Below are 20223 nucleotides of genomic sequence, written 5' to 3'. Positions count from 1 at the left end.
TTTGCAGATGTGACGAGCTGCTTGGCAAGCCCTCATGGGTCACAGATGCAATCGTCTCATCTTCAAAATGATTAAACAATATATGGCAGGAGCTGTGCATAGGAGAGGTGGCACAGCCTGAACTCTAGCACAAAGCTGGAAACAGCACAGACACTCTTTAAATTTTCAAACTCTTTTGCATCTTATAAGAAAATTAAGGTGTAAATAGGTTAATTATCGTAGCTTAGGGATTTTCCAAGCTATGCTTTCTGTAATAATCTGCATGGTTTGGCTAATGTAGAGTTGAAAAGTTTTGCTGCATGTTTTTAGGCATTTTTTTATAGATCAGCATGGAAATTAAGGATAAATAACCTCTAGGAGGACAGAATCAAGATAAAAATTTGGAAGTAAGCTTACAAAATGTATATGAGTGAATTTAACACAGAATAATAGAACTTGTGCATGACATGTTGTGGTGAATTGGAAGAGCAGTGTGCGGCAATTGCGGCAACCCAAGCGAGCAAATGGCTTGTAGGAGGGATGGCTGGCTGGGGTAGTGTTAATGGGGCCAGTCATGGAATCATAGAATGATTAAAGTTGGAAAAAACCACTAAGATCATTCAGTCCAACCCAACCCACCCCGCCATACCCATCACCACATCCCTCAGTGCCACATCCCCACGGTTCTGGAACACCTCCAGGGATGGTGACCCCACCATTCACTGGGCAGCCCTGTGCCATTGCAGCACCGCTGTTTTGGAGAGCAATTTTTTCCTAATATCCAACCTGAAGTGTGACTTCTTTCTTGAATTTTGCCATTCCAGGGATTACCATCATGATTTTATGGTTAGAGAAATTCTGTGCTTTATTCATTGTGTTTATTGCATAGAAGCTATGCATACCACATAACGAACGTGGGGCAGCTGAGCAATTCTGCTGGGTGTTTGCTCTGATGCTGAAGCCAGTTAGTGATCAGTTACATTGCTGTTGTTCAAGAAAGTGCTCATCTCCAGGAGCATTAATTTCTGTGAGTGTAGTTACAGTGGAAAGCGATGTGCTCTGAGATTATTTTATTTAGCTAGAAGTCCCAGCATTGCAAAAATGAAACTTGAAAGTTATGCTTCCCATAGTATTTTACATTAATTTTAATCATATTATTCTCCCTTTTATGACATGCCTCTCTGGTGCTCGTAAACCAAGAAATGAGTATCATCCACTTTCACTCCAAGTTTACATGATAAGTAGTTAGATGCATAATTTCCCTGTTTCTTTTTGAGATTTAATGCCTGACTATGTTACGGTATTAAGAATCTTTTCCACAACTCCATCCATACATCCAATCCACTCCCTGCTCTGTGTGTCCTTCACATCTGTCAGAAATGCACATAAAAATCAGATATCAGTTATCTCCAGATCAAATCATTCCACAGCCACGTGAATGCAGTTAAGATAAATGTACTCATAAACCCCCATAGCTCTCCACCCAGCCGTGCCAAGCTCCCAGCCTACATTTAGAGGCAGAGAGGCATGTGTTTGGTACAGTGTATGCTTTTTCTACAAATTGCCTTTTCCTTTCCCAATATTTCCTTTCCCAATTTCCTTTCTTTAATTCTGCAACTAAAATTTGGTTTACAGGAAAGAAACAGTGACTCCAAGGCTAATTGCCAAAGCAACTCTACATACGTGAAAGAAAAATCAATATTGTTGACGAATCCCCTTCTATTTTGCAGTTAAGGATAATTTATTTCTAATAGTTCTCAATATCTCTGTGAATGAGCATCAGGTAGGAGGAAGCACAGTAACTGTCCCAAAAATTTGGCTCACTTGGAAAACCATGACTCTTAATTTCTTACTGTCTTCTGTTCAAACTCTAGGAAGAGTTTAATAGAAAAAATGGAATCGGGTGCACTGTTGAATAGCAGAAAATTAATATTTTCCATATCAAAAAGTGCTTCCAATTACATCTGCTTTCACAATAGTGTTTTATTGAATGATCAGCTTGGACAGAAGAAGCAGAGGTAAATCACCCTGAACGAGACACCAGATAGCTGTTAATGACAGGTAGCTCCTTGACTTCTTATATTTCCTTCTTGCATTTAATCCCATCATTCTCAGTCCATTATGCAGAAGGACACTTCCTTGCTTAAAGGGTTCTCAATGTCACCAGGCACTGGCCAAGACCTGGGTGCTTTTTAAACACTTGTGCAGACGGTGTGAGAGTCAGCAGGGCTTTGCTGAGGCTGGGAAGTTGTCAGAGAGCCCTTCCAATGACTGGCTGCTGGGAAAACCCAAAGGGCACAACTGAGACCCCCAGCAAGTAGAAAGCTAATTACCACAGATGGATATTTCTTAATTAGAAATGGACCATGGCTATGGAGCAGGGCCTCCCAGAGTGTGGCAAAGAACTGCCGCAGGGCTTGCTTGCAGTGGGGCATCTGGAAAAGACAATATGGGAACTCCCTGAGAGCTCTTTCAAAGTTTCCAGTGGACCTCTGTGGCTTCAGGGCACTGAATGTCCCCAGAGAGAGGAGCCATTTGCAGCCACTCTGTTGGTAACCATGTGGGATGTTTTCCATTTTAAGTCCTGGTTTTGCTCCTCTTCCAGTGGAATGGTATTTGGAGAGTGGTTGTGAAATTTCTCATAATCTCTACCATCTTTTTGGGCTCTGCTACCCTAATCTTGCCAGGTCTGCATTGAGTGTTTCTATGGTAACTCCCTGGGGAGCCTTCCTCTTATCTGGGTGAAGTTAACTGGAAACAAATAAATATGTCTGAGATGAAGGGGGGTTGGAGAAGACCGATGTGGCCTTCAGAGCATGGTCTGGAAAAAGTGGAATTGTTTGCAAAGGGTTTTCCAGGGGTCAAAGCTCGTGCTTAAAACCCACTTGCCTCCTGAGGTGCCTTAGGGCAGCACCAGACAGAATCACAGAATAGAATCACAGAATAACTGTTGGAAAAGAACACTACGATCCCCAAGTCCAACACCAACACACTCCACCATGCCCATAACATCCCTCAGTGCCACATCTGCACAGTTCAGGAGCACCTTCAGGGACGGTGACCCCACCATTCCCTGTGCAGCCTGTGCCAGTGCCTCACTGCTCTTTCTGAGAAGAACTGTTCCCTAATATCCAACTGGAACCTCTCCTGGAGCAGCTTGAGGCCATCACCTCTTGTCCTGTTGCTGTTACCTGTGAGAAGATGCTGACACCGAGGTAGAGGCAAATTTTACTGCACTGAAGATGCTTAGCCAGGGAACAGGATTTTCACACACTGTTTGAGAAGATCTATAGTCCCTGTTATATCCAAATTACAACAAACATGATGTCATGTCTCATTAGTGAGCATCTCTGTGCGGTTTCACACACAGTGGGAAGGGAAGGAAGTGTGGGTCCATCTGTCACCTTGCCCTTGGGGATGCCAGAGAAGGGACAACGACTGCCTGTCCAACCAGTCCCCCCCTTTCCTCTCATTGCAAGGCTGTGGAACACACCTTTCTCAGAAGGTGTCATAATTAACCTCAGAGCTCTTTTCCTTTGCATTTTTAGGTGACATTGTTGATGGGCCAGCAGCTGTTTGAAAGCTGCCAGACCTTTCCTGCTTGGTGAGCGTTTCTCTTTGAGCTTGGGAAATGTCCCCAGTGGGAGCTGTGACCTGCCACTGCCGTTACCCATGGGAATGCAACACCTGCAGACACCAGCCGTCTCCTTCCCACTCCTTCATCTTGGAAAACCAGCTGCAGGTTGCTTATCATCAGTCCGAGCCCAAAAGCAGAGATACTGATTCCGATCTGCAGCTGCAGCCGGGCTTAAATCTTGATCTGCAAACGGTGAGTCTGTGAGCTGAGTGTGCAGAGACATTATTAGATTATTAAATCAATGACACTCAGGTTATTAGTCACACTCATCCGCATTACCTGACACCGTAATGATGTTCTATTTTTACTTCCATCCTGCTAATGTCCCAGAGGTACTGAAATTATGACCAGAAAATTAATTTCTATACATTTGAACAAGAAATAGAAGTATAGGGAATAATCTCACATCAACGGTATAAATCCTGGTGGAGTTGTTTAGAAAAGCAACTGGGAGAGGGCTGAGAATGGTGCCTCAGATGCAGCCTTCTGTGCATTCAGTGTCCAGCTTTCAGGGATGCTCTGGCTGATAACTGGGCCAGGCTATTTCAGTGTGTAACTCATTTGGGGCAATTAGGACTCGTGAGCTGGCGTTAATGATCTCACTCCCTCAGCCAATGCTTTCTTGCAGAATCCCTCTGTTGTCACAAAGGGTTGAAATCAATCCCAAGAAACAGAAAAAGACCAGCACAAGGCAAGATGTTGTTTATGTTTTCAGAAATTACTTAAGTGCAAGCAAATTATCATCTCAGCCCCCAGGTTGAGCAAAGGAGAGAGGCTCAATCTGCCTGCAGCCTGCATTGGGTCTTCTCTCTGCCTCACATGGAAACCCCCCCCCCCCCCGAGGATGCTGAGCATCCATCCCACCCCCGTCTGACAAAGCAGCACCAGCACCTTGCCCCTGCAGTCAGGGAAATGCAAAAAAGTGGCTCAGAGGGCTCTACTACCCTTTATAAATGCCTGAATGGGAGCTGCAGTGGGGTATGGGTGTAGGGTGGTACTGGAGCAGGATGGGGACAGTGCCAGCAGGGATAGAAAGAAGAGTGTGGGGAGAGGGGCTGGGATGGGGACCCTGAGCACCAGTGTGGCTCCCCATTGCATGCACAGCTTATGGGGAGAAGCATATGGTGAAACATCCCTCAGGGAAAGCCCTTCTCACCCTTCCCCATGCCGCCCACAGCCCTAGCTACTTGCAGTTTCCCTGAGCTTATTGAGTACTGGGAGCACGTCTACATATTGCTTAATTATAACTTGGTATGGATGCCTGTCTTAACAGGTTGGTTGTTTCATGTTTGCAATTAATATGGAAACAAGCGTTGGTGCTCGCTCTGCCCTAAATGGAGCAAGGAGATTTCCTGAGATCTTCTAGTGATTACAAATAGAGTGATGTATGAGACCCAGTGTGTAGGTATGCACTGTCGGTACATGCTAAATGCATGTTGCAGGATGTTCTCGTGAGCAAAGTTTGTAGTAGAACCATAATGAGCTGTTTAGGTGTAATTAAAAGGTGGGGTGAGAACTTGCACGGAAATCCTCCTCTCTAAGCTTTGGGAAGCCTGCTAATAAGATGTAAACATCTAGCAGCTCAGCTGGAGCACAGTGTGTTCTTTGGTTAAACATTAAAGGGGCATTGTCAAGTGGTTTTAATTAATTAGCTAGGCTTTAAATGAAATCAATTCAATTTGGAGCGGTTGGGCTCAAAATTAGGGACATTTTCACCTGGTGGAAACTGTCCTTTAAATGCCGAATATCTTAACAGTAAAAAAAAAAAACAAAAACCATTAAGAATGTGTTTAAGATATTGCATCTCTATATCCCTGAAGGTGTTCCAGAACCATGGGGATGTGGCACTGTAGGACATGGTTATGGGCGTGGTGGAGGTGGGTTGGGTTTGGGCCTGGGGATCTTAGCAGTCTTTTCTAACCTTAGTGATGCTGTGGTTCTATAGTCTGTGTTTTCATTGATGTCATTGCTGCCCATGGGAGGATGCTGGCAGTGCTCGCTCAGCCTGCACCGTCTCTGAGCTTTCTGCCCACTTTTGGCTGTAGAAGCACTGGGAGTTACAAAATTCCTCCTGTGCTTTTAGGAAAACAAACGCTGTTCTTGATATTGACTTTTTAAAAGCAAAAGAATTGAAGAAAATGAGAGTGCAGGCACTTCTTATTAGGCCATCACAATGCCATATATTATCCCAGATGCTTTGTGTTAGATTTAGGGGGGAAAAATCAACACCAACTCCCTGACACAATAGGCTATAACTGCTGGAAGCCGTTATGGGCTATTATGTGAAGCCGTTACAGTCTATTGAGTAAATAATCTACAGATTAAAGCTTTCTAAGTACACAGTAACTTGATAGGTAACCAAAGAAGCCATTACAATATGTCACGTCAATAAGGGGAGGCTTACAGCTCCTCACACTTTGCACAGTGACGGATTTATCCGCCTAAAACCAAAGCGGTCGCCTTTCGGAAAACCAAACGAAACAACCAAACCGCAGTGCAGCTTTGCTCTGGGGCTGAGGATTCGGAATTGCAGCAAGGGCTGAGCATGCAAAAAGGTGCCGCTCCTCATCTGCTCACCTCTGCCTGCACCACGGGCACCCACAGCTGCAGAGAGTTTGTGGGTGCACGGCTCAGTGCTTCCCCAGCCCCGCTGCCCCCCAGCCCCCCTCCCACCTCAGCTCCCAGGGCCTCATCCTCCCCCTGGCATTTAATTACTCCGGGTTCCCAGTCTCGCCGGCGTGTTTAATATGAGCTATGTAAATTTCTCCCAAGAATGATAGGATTTTGACAGCCTGATTTGCCTCGCAGGCATACTCAAGCCAGCTCATTTTCTCTTCCCTGGAAATTTTTGAGTGGTCGGGTGGCATTTGATTACCATTGGCTGGCATATCTGAGCTCTGGGGTTGAGCATAAAGATATTTTAAATTTAATAGGTTTAAGATGTCATTATTTCCATGCTGATGAATTTATACTTGTAACCGGAGAAACTTAGAGCATTTAATGAACTTATTTAGTTCATGGTGCAAGCTTTAAACCCAATCCCAAGTATAAAATTAAATCATGTTGGATAAAAACTAACACCCAGAAGCTAAAACTGAATGGGGTAAATGAATGAATTTATAAAGACAGAATAAATACAGACATAAGGCACCTAAGGGACAGATTTACTAAGACTTTTTGCACTGTTTTCAATTGAGCTTGTAATAGCATAAAAGAATTAAATCTGATTTACTAAGAAGGATTTGTACAGTATTTCACCACCTGCTTCCCAGAGCCAGCAGCCCCTTCCCCACCACTCCCACCATCAGCAGGAGCTCTGGGCACAGCCAAACACGTGGCAGAGAAATCTCCAGCTTTGCTGAAAAGCGCACAAGCAGCCGGAGAAGAAAGCAGTGCAATCCAAGAGGATCAACAGCGCCATTCTATGAAAATCAATTCTAATTCTAACCCAGTCAATAAGGAGCAGCGTCGCTGCATTAGATGGGAGAGGGATGGGTTGTGCCGTGATAGCTTTGAAGTCTCCTTCCCAGGCCCAGTGTTCCAAGGCTTTACTGAACATCTTTCAAACCCTGCACACTTTCATAGCTGCACAAAGAAGGCAGCACCTCGGTGGTAAAAGGAGTCTGTAGTTTTCCAGGCAATGTGGGGTCGTGAGACTCAGGTCAGGTTTGGAAATGCCGTAAGAGATCTTTTCTATTTGAAGCAATCAGAAAGCCCAGGTGAGGAAATGCAACTCTCGATTCATAGCTGAGGAACTCACTGAAGATGTAACTGCAAATGAGCTATTCTCTATAGTAGTGACTGTTCTTATCGAATTCAACATCCTTATGGAACAGCATCATAGAAAAGATGCATTTCACTTTAAAAGGAGGAGATGATAGAGAAGAATGAGGAAGCAAGCTAAGAAGATACTGGAACGAACATCAAATTTAAAAAATATATAATTACATTAGTGCTACCTACAAGCAGATATTGCTCATTTTGGTACTTAACTAAAGCAAATGCACTGGAAAATAAGCCAGTGGGACAACACCGAACTGAACGATGGATGTTATAACCAGAGACCTCTTTTTAAAAACTTAAGAGGCTTTCACGGGATCCTGGACTGGTAAAAGTTAGGATAAGGACTAGGAATCAAGTCCTATCAGATTTTACAATGGATGGAACACTCAGCAGAAATTCTAGAGGTATTTGTGCTACCCACAAATGAAGAATAATGGGCTCTAAATCAGCACTTGCCTGTAATCAGGATGTGCCTTAATGGCTGCTGCTCTGCAAGCGCTGGCACCATCCTCATGGGCTCAGTCCTACCTGAAGGTCTGTTTGCCAATGGCAGAAATACCAAAGGAGAACAGAAGGTACAGAGAAGACAACAAATACCTTTAGACATAGGGACATAGGGACCAGCCCCTTCCAGCCTGAATGATTCTATGAGTGGGCATGGTGGTGATGGTTGAACTTGATGATCTTGCAGGCCTTTTCCAACCTTAATGATTCTACAACGCCATGACCCTATAAAAGAAAACCTAAAAATGCTTAGGCTCTTGCTTGGAAAGGATATGATTGAAGGGAGAAAAGTAAAAGTGTGGGCTGTCCTGAGTGATATGAAGGTAGATGGGGATGAGCATTACTCAGTACTCTCTCCAAACCCCCAATCTGGGAAGAAGAGGGTTTGTTGCATTCTTTCTTTATCTGGAGGCACAGCGCTCAGCTGAACGATCGGCTGCCAATAGAGCGGGTCAACAATTTTCCAGCAGAACAATTTTTTGAACCACTTTCTGTTGGGAAGCGCTGATTTGATGGGATCAAGAAGCTTTGTGGGAATACGTCAATGCCATCAAGCCATCAGCAGAAGCCAGACATCTGCCCGGCCTCCTCGCCTGCTGCCCAGCTGGCTGGCTCATGGGGACAGCTGGGCTGCCACACCACAGCCAGCAGCATGCCTGATTTTTCTTTACTTCGTCATTAGACTATTTCTATTCAAAATTGTTTTTTTTTTTTTACTTCATTTGAACCATTCTATTTTATGCCCACTGTACTTGCAGCACTAAAAATGCTCCGTTGCCAATCAGAATATCAGACATCAAATCAAAGTACAACTCGTGCAATGAGTATCATTTATACGATAATTTAAATGAGTTTTTAGGTCTACATTTTGAAGTATAAAGTTGCACCAATGTGAAGAGTATGTGCAGTAAGAAGCCAGCACCTTTTTATTTGTATATCATATCACGCATTAATATAGTCACATTTTGTGTTGTATAGAGCTGGAGTCTGTGATGACAAAATAAAAGCTATATTTGAATCTCTTTCTAACTTACTGGGCTAAATGACAATGGTGTGTCAGTTTTTGCAGAATGCAATTTCAGAATTTCACTCCATGGGCAATTTCAGTGTTTTGATGTGTTTTGTTGCTTCATTTTGCAGATGTTTCTATAAAGAGCAGGAAAGTTGGACTGCATGTTCTCTCTGTTTAAATGAAAATATCTGTTCTTAACCCAAACCATGGCCAGTGCACCATACAAAATGGGTGAGTCAGATTTTAAGGTAGGTGGAAAATCAGTCTTGTTTTGGGTAAAATGAGTAAAAAAATTCCTTTCATAGTAAACACATCCCTGGAACCAGGGCAAGAGCGAACTTTATCAGTCTTTATAATCCGACATGGGAAAAAATTCAAGCAAATATGTAACTTTTTGACCTGATGGGATGATTTCCAGCACTTTTATTTTGCCTGCAACGACTACGGAGCTCAAGCAGAGCAGACACCTGCAGCTGGGTGCGTACTGCTCATGCTGTGGGTAAAGTTGTCACTGGCTGCGGGTGGTACCACCTCCTGGGAGATACCCAGCCCTTGCTTGTCGCTAGATAAGCAACTTTCTGCAACTCTCAGCATGCCTATTTTGATTTGAGAGGTTTAAACGGAGTCCAGGCAGTCATGTGGATGATCTGCAGGGATGGTTGTTTTCCTGACAAGCTGGTGCTTTTGGAGCAAACCAGCACAAACCCTGTGTGCTGAAGGTGGTGGGAGGGTCTCTGCAAGGCAGCACTTGCCCACTGCAGCCGCCTTGGACAAGAAGCAAAGCTCAGGTGAAAGCAAACGTGGTTTGTCCAGCAGTGTGTGCAATCCTCCCGGTGCTTGGATGATATGTAATGAGACCAGAGCATCATATGCATGAGATTCCTCTGTGTTCAGAGGCTGTTTGGAGGGAGCTGGTGGTGGGGCTGTCCCAGGTCACGCACAGTATGTCACACAGGGATCCCACCCCACCATCGTCCTCCGATCCTGGAGTTACTGCTATTGCTTCTCTCTTTCTGGGGTGATTATTTTCAATAATCCTAAAAACTCAGCAGAGATAACTTCAGTGCAGGGAGCCGTTGCGCCATGGGCCACCATTAGCAATTAAAATGAGATAAACAATTACCTGTGAACTTGGCACATGGGATGGTTGCTGCCTCGACAGCCACTGCAGGGCCACTCTGGGGCTCAGCTGCCTCTGCTCCTGATCAGAGCAGCACTGGAGGACTGGGGTACATTGGTGATGCCCAGAGGAGATGCCACCTCCATCACAGAGCCCCCAGGCTGTGTTCTGATATTTATTACACCTTCATTTTCTTTCTTTCCCCGCTTCTTCATCAGGCCACTGGAGGGAATAGGAACACACTATCTAATTTCCTAATTTTCCCGTCAGCTTTCTGGCTTTCAAAATGATTGCGGCAGAAATCTATAAAACGAGGACGAGGGGAGCAAACTTAATGCTGCCGTAAATCTCCAAAATGGATGCAGAAACACAGTGCTCAAAGAGGAGTAAATAAAAGTGAGGAGAGATTCATTCCGGTTTTCTTCTCTGTAAACCTGCTGGCAGCTTGGAATTATTCAGAAAACAACATTTAACTGAGAAAAAGGGAACCCTGTAAAATAGTAAAGATTATTCCGTAAAGCTAAGCACCCTCCATCAATCATAGCTGGGAACATTGCTAAGTTATAGGAACCCACAGATGGCTGTCATTAAAGGGAAAGAGTCTCTCCCGCTCGGTGGGCCGTGCTGCTCCATGCTGTACGGCTGCAAATCGAGCTGCTTTCATGGGGGAGCAACAAAAGTGGTTTTAAAATAGGAATTTCAAACAGAAGCTGCATGAGCTGTTCAGCAGGACTCGGGCTTATTGAGAAACCACAGCGGTAATTTCAGGCCTGATTTACAGGAGGCTGTAATAAGCCTCCCTGGTTTAAAAGAATACGGCGCTGGTTTTATGTCTGGTGCACATCAGGGCTGGAGGAGCTGCAGTGGGGTGGGTGCCCCATTGTAAACAGCGACTTGGGGTGAGGGCTGAGGAACGGGGTGTATCGGGGGGATGGGACAGCCAGCAAGCTCCTTCCCCACACCAGGCACAGGACCAAGCCCTGTGTGCCCACCTCCAGCATTGCTGCTCTTCCCTTTGGGGTGAACTCACCTGGGGCTTTGACTCAGAGAGCAGCAGGGGAGATGCTCAAAACAAGCTGAAAATAACACGCATTGACTGCTGCTGCTTCTGTCAAGACAGATGTCACCAGGTGAGCTCCCCTTGGATTATATATTAAGCCACACCGTGATGTAACATTGAGGCACTGCATAGCTCCTGGGGGGTCAAGCTGTCTATAGGAGCTGAGCATTGCAGGTGTGTGAGGGATGCTGGGGGCTGTGGTGGCATGGGAAGCCTTTCCTGACATAAAATGGCACTGCATTTATTTATTATTAATTACTTCTTAGCTCCTACCACAGCACCCTCCCTGTCCCTATTTCACTGTTGATGGCTTTGCTGAGCTCATTGCTCACTGGCCCAAGGGCTTTCCCAAGCACTAACCCTGCAAATGCTGTATTCGCAATGCTTTCCTAAAACATGGCCAGCAGGATCCCACAGCATTTTTCTTCTTCTCTATCTCTGTTGAACCCAAGTACTGCTTACTGTATCTCCAACAACTCTGTTTATAGCTCCCTGACACAACCCCCATTGGTGTTTCGCTAGAAAAGGGATCACCAACAGATGCAATTTCTTCCAGTGCTGGGATTGTGTTTATTTTACTGGAATTGTACTCCATTTATCTGGTTGCAAAGGGACTAGGCAATTTATATTGGCAGCAGTGAATGTACTGAGACTGGCAGTGGTCGCATGCTCACGGCTTGTTACCCAAGGAAAGTTCAGAGCATACTAATTTATCCCACCGTGGAGCAGCAGTAGAAGAAATGTACAAATGGTATCAATCGGTCTTACATTAGTAACAGTGTAAACATTTTTTTCAGACGATAAAAGATCCAATAAATCTACTTTATTCTGTTTCATTGTAAGGTCCAGTTCCTCCTTTCCATCAAACAAACAACTTCCAGGTAGCGGGAGGGATATTGCATTCCTTATTCACAAATCACAGTTTGAAAGATTATTTGTAATTTTCAGTGCCTACCTTCTTATATGGTGTTCATAAAACGAGATTAGAGTGATTTACAATAGCGAAAGATGGAACAAGACTGAGAGGAGATGTGACTCATTAGACATCATCCTGAGCCTGTTGGAAGGAGCCTCGCTCAAGAAGGGATGCTGTGATTTCCCAGTCCCAGGGATTTAGACTTATTTTGGAGGTGTTTCGGTACCCAAGTACCTGTGTTGTACCTGAAAACATGACCTCCATCCCTGCTTTTGCCTTTTGTGAAGCCAAACAAGCAATTCTGTGGGAAGGCTTCCCACCCTCCTTCTTATCCTTAAACTCTATGACAGTGCTCTTGTGAGGCCCCATCTGCAGTACTGCGTCCAGGTCTGAGGTCCCCAGTACAAGAAAGATGCAGAGCTCTTGGAGCGGGTCCAGAGGAGGGCACTGAGATGATCAGGGGCTGGAGCACCTTTCCTATGAGGAAAGGTTGAGGGAACTGGGATTGTTTAGCTTGGAGAAGAGAAGGCTTTGGGGAGACATCATTGTGGCCTTCCAGTACTTGAAGGGAGTGTATAAACAGGAGGGAGAACGGCTGTTTACGAGGGTGGGTAGTGATAGGACAAGGGGGAATGGTTTTAAAATGAGAAAGGGGAGGTTAAAGTTGGATATTAGGAGGAAGTTTTTCACTCAGAGGGTGTTGAGACACTGGAACAGGTTGCCCAAGGAGGCTATGGATGCCCCATCCCTGGAGGCATTCAAGGCCAGGCTGGATGTGGCTCTGGGCAGCCTGGGCTGCTGGTTCGCGATCCTGCACACAGCAGGGGGTTGAAACTAGATGATCATTGTGGTCCTTTTCAACCCAGGCCATCCTATGATGCTGAAAATGTATCTCATTGTTGTGTCACTGAGCTTTTTAAAAATGAAAAAGATGCTTTTTCTTGCATTAAAAATGGGGCAATTGTGCTTAGTTTGTAATTCATGGCACTTCAAGTTGCCAGTATTTGTTATGGTTCTGGTGTTCAGCTCTTGTACCTGGAACTAAGAAAGAACTTGCTTCCCTGGTGGGCAAATCAAAAATACACCCATCTGCCCTGTAAGCAGATACAAATTTGGCTTCACTGAGCAAATGAAAAAGAAATAGGATGAACCCAAGGGTTCCTTTAATTTGCAAGAAAACAGACTCCAGAAGAAGCCATCTCAACTCCTGGATTCATTCGTAGTATTGGAAATTGGTGAGTGGATTCCTGTCCTAACACTGGGAGGCCTGTAGAAACCCTCTTGCTTCAGTGTCTCCTCCTTGGTTTTCTCTTCTTGAGCACCCACACAATCCTGCCAACCCGTGTAGTGCATCTCCCTAAACAACAAAAAATGGTGTGTCTGGAAGCAGCACTCACTTCTGTTCTCTCTGAGCAGACAGGATGTGTAACAAATGACTCACACGCAGTAATTACACTCTATTCCTTCCTATTCTGCATTGATTATTCAGAGGTAGGAAGACGAGCTCTCTCCTGAATAAAGAAAAGATCTGGAGACCCAAATATTGGAACACTGATGGGTTTTGTTTGTTTCTTTTTTCCCTCTCTCCTTTGTTTTCCAGGCACTGTTTACAGCCATGGCACACCGAAGAGATGAAACATATATAAACAAAACCTCCTGTCAGAATGCTTGTAGTTTATGTTTGTTTAAAGGACAATTTTGTGTCATCTCTTTGTATTTTAATAGTCAAAATAAATTTTGCATAATAATTCAACTCCTCTCTGCTGCCTGTAATGACTGTCTGCATTTTTCTGATGGATGTTTGTATTTGTTTCCTATGATTTACATGACCTGACGTCTCATATAATGAGCTTCCCAGCACAAATGCCATTTGTGATACTCTGCGCAGCACTAATCTATCATTTGATGACCTTACAAGAACTGGGGTCGTGGATTCAATCAGTAAAATGTTTCAGGGTGTAATTAATTATTCCCCCCACTCTCACTCTACAACTGTTCGTTTACAAGTTGATGAAAGCGATGTTATTTCGCAACACTTCTTCAATACATAGGGTTTGTTTGTATAATCAATCACACTAAGTTGGGGAGTTCTTAGTATTCATGGCTTTGTCTTGCTTGGAACTTCCAAACGTTTATTTTCCAGCTTAATTTAATAGTTTAATTAGCCAAACAACTAGCTACTGTACTTGTAAAAGTGTGCTCAGGTTGTGATTTAATAACACGGGGACAGCCGTGGCTTTGCATTTCCTGGGCTGGATTGCATTACCTGGGCAGTGGAGCCTTGCCCAGAGCTGAGCCTTGCAGGCACATTGCAGAGCAGGGAAGGGCTGCCTGCTCTCTGCTCCTTATCAGACAACAAAGGGAACACAAGGTCTTGGCCCTTACCACCCTTTGCTTGTTCCGATATTGTTTGAAAGATGACGAGATCTCCAAGCTGGGGCTCTGGCAGTAATTCAAGACACGTGGTTAGTGGACATGGTGGTGATGGATTGACGGTTGGGCTTGATGTTCTTAGAGGTCTTTTGTGTGTATTCAGCCATCTTTTCATCTAATAATTTGAATTTCTGATTCACAGATGGCTCTGGACCCACCCTGCAGGACTCTTTTGGGGCAAGGAGATGAGATCTTTACCAACAGTACTCAGAACAAAGCCACTGACACAGCTTGGAAGGAGCCGAAAGCCATCAGCAGCTTAGCAATGATTCCCCGAAATGCTGTTATTATGTTAACAAGTTTTCTTTTATCCTCTCAAGGTCTCAGGGAATCTTTCTATTGACCATTAAGGCAAAGTAAGACAAAACATGCTGAAATTGAGAACTGAATGCTTATGGACAGAAATCCTATAATGTTATGATTCAATTTCACTTTGGGTAAAGATGATTGTTTCTGCAATCCAGCTGCTTGGCTCATTGAAACACAGGGGGAAAAAAAACTCACAGGGAGGGAAGGCAGGGGAAAAAACACAATAAAAACAATAAAATATAGGGAGAAAACAATAAAAACTGGGAGAACATTCCAGTTCTAACTGGAAAAGACACAGGTGAGTCTTTAAAGGACTGATGTGAAGTAGTGCAGCAATGTTTTTCTCATGGTCTGTAGCCATTACTTTGATGCAAAACAGGCACGGAATGCAGCAGTTCAGTGTGCTTAAGGGTAGTGCCTCAGATCCATCAAACCACATGGTGCAGCTCACATCTATAATATGCATGAAATCATTTGCAGAATTAATTCTAGACGTTATTTCACAGGGAATTGGCTGTATCCAGTATATTGAGACTAATACTAATTGTTCTGTTATATAGACTATAGCCATTACTACATCTGGGGAATCACTGCTGTTGCATGGACTTCTTGCAGTGGTGTTTGAGCTGTGTAGGATCTGGATTTTCCTTTGAAACGTTGGAGGTCAGGAACAACTAGTCCCAGCTAAGAGCTAATTGCCTGGAGCATAATTTCTCTACAGTGAGAGAGTATAGAAGTAGCATCTGAAAGTACAAAGAAAGTCACTGTGCTTTTTGCTCTATCAGCAGACTTTAATGAAATTTTGAAGGGGGAAAAAATTGCTTCTTGGCTTAAAGCATGAGCTATGTTATTAATCTCTGCAAAGGAGTTTTATAATTGAAATGCCGATGGAACAGCAGCTCTACTGACTCAAATGATGACCTAACAGTATCTAGCATGGGCATACATAAGGCTGCAGAATACCATGTCATGATCACAAGAGTTACCAGTAACGCAGATACATTGAAAAATATGACTTAGCTGATACCAGTTCCTTTGAAATTGGTTTTTCTCCATTCTTATGGCACCTGGCATCTGTATGATGTTGTAGGGGCTCAATGAGACTTTCCCAAGAGGTCCCATATACTGAAGCTATGAAGGTGGTGAAGGGTCTGGAGGGGGAAGGCGTATGAGAAGTGGCTGAGGTTTGTTCAGCCCAGAGAAGAGGAGACTGAGGTGGTCCTATAGGAGGCAGGAGTTGGATTTGATGATCGTTATGGGTCCTTCCAACTTGGGGTGTTCTATGATTCTGATTCTACTGTGGGGGTTGTCTTTGGTGGTTTACTGGCATGGGGTACACACACTGTCTGTTGGTAGTACAGCATTGTCTATGCTATCATTCTTATCAAGAGTTGGAAAAAAAAAACTTTGTGTACTTGTACTGACAGGGTCTGTGGTCTCAAAACAGTAGTTGGCTATTAGAAAACAAAACAGTGCTCTGCGCCGCTCCTTACCCTCAATCTCCCAGTCAAACTGTGAAATTGACAGGCAGTTTCTTGGCCAGGTTAGCCTACAGCCCCCTCGGCCAAGCCAGAAGCTCAACTTTTCCCAGCATGTCCTGATCTGCATGTCTTATTTGGGGTTTTTGCTCCAGTGTGAGCCGGTTTTGTTCTAGTTGTGCAGCCCTGAGGAAATGGTGACCTCGCGGGGTGGGAGCACTCAGGGAGACCTGCTCAGATCTGCCTCTGAAATGCAGACATCCAGTGGTAATTCTTATTCAGATTTCTCTAGGTTCTCCTTTTCTTAAGGCTTCAAAAAGCTGCAAAGAAAGCAAGACGTATAAATTACTAGTCTCAGCCTGTGCCTTTCTGTGTGCGTTTTTTATTAATACACACCAACATGCCTTCATTATCACCTTGTTTTGTACCTACCTGTCAGATATGTAAAGCAACTCTGATATCAGAAAATCTCATCTTCTGCTTCCCTTTGCTTGAAACTAGGTGAATGTGCAAACGAGCTAAGAGGGAAAAAAATAGACTGCAAGAAATAGCTTTGGCTTTCTAAATAACCATTTCCTTCCCTAAAATGGAATGCAGATGCTTAAGCGGACAAGAAAACGGCAGCACAGGAGAACCAGCCCTGCCCTGGTTCCCCCATGGAGATGAGCTCCAATTGGGAGCCCCAAAAGCTCTTTCTTTAATGATGTCAAGGAGCACCAGCGCTATGGGATGCCCATGGAGCTGCTGTCTCCCTGTCCTAACAGCTTGTGGAAAGTGATGTGCTAGTTGTATTGATCGGTTTCATATCTGCACTTTGTATTTATGGCTCACACGGGTCCTTGTGCACCTTCTAAATGTTACATTAAAATACAGAGTGGCACCAGCTTTAAGGGGCTGAGGCACAAAGCTCCTTTCCTGCTCTTGTCTCCTATTGTGAAAAATTTGCAAAACTCTCAGGGAGGCTCTTGAATTACAGCTCTTCCCCTTCCCCATGATGCATGCAGAAAATAAATGTATTATTAATCTGCCCACTGTCAGAGATCTCTGCTCTCTCTCTCCCTGTCTGTACACAGGGAGACAGATTGACAGGAACAGCAGATTGCAGAACGGTGTGGCGTGCACTCAGGCTGGTGGATCACCAAACGCTCAGGATGATGAGATGCTCAGTTTGAACCAGGGTTGCAAACCCTAGGGGCAATTTGGTGATTTGCTGCTGAGCTCCTCCTTGGTCCCAAGCACCGAGGGATTTGGTCTCAGGCTGTCCACCCCCTTCTGCTCTGAGTGCTGGCACGCTCTGGGTTTCATGGCACGCAGACACGGTTTGTTCCGCTCTGTGCTGTTTCTCCCTCCTATATGGGCCGCTTGCTTCATCTGTGCACAGTTCCAGGGGGAATGCTCTCACTCTTAGATGATATTCAAAAGGAGTTGGTTTCACATCACACAGCTCCTTGGTGGTTTGCTTTTTGCAGCTCCCCAAGCTGTGCTGCAGAGCGCTACAGCTTCCAGAAAGCCTTGATTTATCTGCAGGGAGACGGCCAGCACATCTCTCCCTCCCACTCCCCCACATCAGAATATTTTCAATCAAAAACTTGGTTGGAATATCTGGGCACCAAGAACCACCATGCCACTGCAGCGGATACAGCCGCATGCATGATGGGCATCCAGGGAGCATCAGCACCTCCCATGCCTGCGGAGCAGAGATCCTACTCCCCTCACCTTGATCATACAAAAACTTTGCTTTGTGGTTCTGGAGATGGCAATTTTGGCATTTTCAGAGCACGAGGTTCACAGAGGGACAGAGGTTGCAGGAGTTCTGTTTGCAGTGGGGTTGGGAGAGCAAATAGCAGTGTTGCGTCCTGCCTGCTGTGTGCATCCCTGGCAGAGCAGAGAATGGGCAGCAGTAAAGCTATGCTTGCCACGTGGATTAGTAATGCCTCTTTTACAGCTCAGTTTTAATGTTTTTTTTTTTTGCTCTGTTGTTATTCTGCTGGTGCTTTGTTAGTTCCATTTAGTGCTTAGCAGGGAGACCGTCACAGTCCTTGTTGCATGCAAAGCAAAGCAATTGCTGTTTGCTTCCAGAAGTTCCTGTTTGCATTTCTTCCTGTTCTCAGAGGCCCATTGGAGGACGATCAGGACCTGTTCCCATCCTGAGCACCACACAGGGTGTGGAGAGGGAAGGTTATTCGGATTTGTATGAGCAAATTCACAGTCTGGAGACATGCATCGATGCTAATTGATTTCCTGTCTCTTTTCCATGTCCAAATGATCTGCTATATCACTGCTATAAATACCAATAATCTCCTGGCTGGAAAACATGGCACAGTGTCATCACCTCGTTACAGGGTGTGCAAAGGGCAGGAGGAGCACCACCTGCTGCTCAGCTCACAGCAGCCTTCTCTCCTTGGTGACAGGTGCGTGCCCTTGTGCTTCTCCTCTCCACAGGGCACTGGGGGAGTTGCCTCCTCTTTTCTCCCCATGCAGGATTGACCAAGGACTTGTGTGACAGATATGTCTTGACATGTGTCTTAATGGAACAGTTGCAACTGGAAGATGCTGCTGCCCATTCAGTGGGCAGATGTGTGCAGAAGCAGTTCCAGGCAGCTGTGCCCATCCAGCCAACAGGGGATCCACGGGATTATTTTTACATTATATCTGTCATAAAGAGAGAAACAAAATCTCTGACCCTTGGAAAACAGAAATTAAGAAGGAACACAATGAAGAAGGAACATAAGGACCATGTGACCTCTTGTGAAGTGTCTGGAACAGGTTGGATATTAGGAAACACTTCTTCTCCAAAAGAGCAGTGCTGCACTGGCACAGCTGCCCAGGCAGTGGTGGTGTCACCATCCCTGGAGGTGTTACAGAACCACGGGGATGTGGCACTGAGGGATGTGGTTATGGGCATGGTGGGGGTGGGGTTGGGGATCTCAGTGGTCTTTCCGACATTAATGATTCTGTGGTTCTATGACACCACAGTGGGGAAGGCTGAGCAATGCATTTTGGCTTTTGCATTTGCTAGGACTGCTCTGATGGTTTGATCTGGCCTAGAAATCACATGGTTCTTCTGCTGAGTCTTGCATTATGCCAGATTTCTTTACTTGACCAAAGACGCTTCACTCGATATCTCTTGAAGTAGAAGTTCCAGGTGTCAAAGAATTCACCACTTCCAAACTTACAGAGATGTTTCCATGCTAACAGGTTACAGTATGGCACTCTTTACTGTGAGTACATGTGGGATGAAGAGCCTTGGATGCGTGGAAGATACGGCCCTCTCTCATGTACCCAAGAAAGACCTACTTTGCAACACAGTTCAATCAACTTGCTCAACGACTGACCTGATTCATTAGGCTACACAGAAATGTTTAATCTCAGAAATCAGGGACAATTCAAAGAGCCTAGAGGCAAGGTGAGTGACAGGGGCTGGGTGGTGATGTGGATCGAATAATGCAAGGGCAGATCCTGGTGAATAAGTGCTGAAGGAAAGTGAGATAATTCATGTCAGTCAATGTAAGGCTGTGAGAACAAGACCTTGTCACATTAACACGACGTTTTCTCATTAGATTACACTCAGACTCAATAAAAGCAATACTATTGACCTAAAATATGTAGATGTCTCTATGCAAACTTTTCCTATCCATCAAAAATGCTATTTAATCATTAGGGCACACATTTAATAATAATAGTGGCCTCTGTCCAAAATGAAATCTCTTTATCTTATTTTTGTTCCCAAGGATCAGCTTTTGTCCTGAGCTTTTTGTTATATTTTTATCTACAGTGTGGAAGAAAAAAATTTTGAATGTACTGATAAGATTTCCAAGTGATTACAAGACTGGGAATGTGGCGAACAAAAAACTGCTCACTGATACACAACCTGGGCAGTAGCTAAGCCAAGTGCAAGAAGACAAATATGCATTCCAAGACATGCAGATGCAAGGCTGAGCATTTAGAAAGAAAAAATGTAGGTCAGGCTAGTGGAGGAGGAGGACGCTGTC

The 20223-nt window shown here is 44.7% G+C and overlaps 1 long non-coding RNA gene across 1 annotated transcript in view; it reads left to right on the top strand.

Moving 5' to 3' along the window:
* Positions 1-16988, top strand: part of LOC104912156 (uncharacterized) — a 30923-nt gene extending 13935 nt beyond the window's left edge. Inside the window, exons 9-11 of the long non-coding RNA XR_014884927.1 lie at positions 3528-3808; positions 9044-9146; positions 14587-16988. This is a non-coding gene — a long non-coding RNA (uncharacterized LOC104912156). The remainder of the gene's footprint in view (positions 1-3527; positions 3809-9043; positions 9147-14586) is intronic.
* Positions 16989-20223: the final 3235 nt, after the last annotated feature.

This window comes from Meleagris gallopavo, chromosome 9 (genome assembly GCF_905368555.1).
Source record: "Meleagris gallopavo chromosome 9, MGAL_WU_HG_1.1, whole genome shotgun sequence".
NCBI classification, from domain to species: domain Eukaryota; kingdom Metazoa; phylum Chordata; class Aves; order Galliformes; family Phasianidae; genus Meleagris; species Meleagris gallopavo.
The sequence above is the reverse complement of the archived record's forward strand: the minus strand, read 5'-3'. Positions and strand labels throughout refer to the sequence as shown.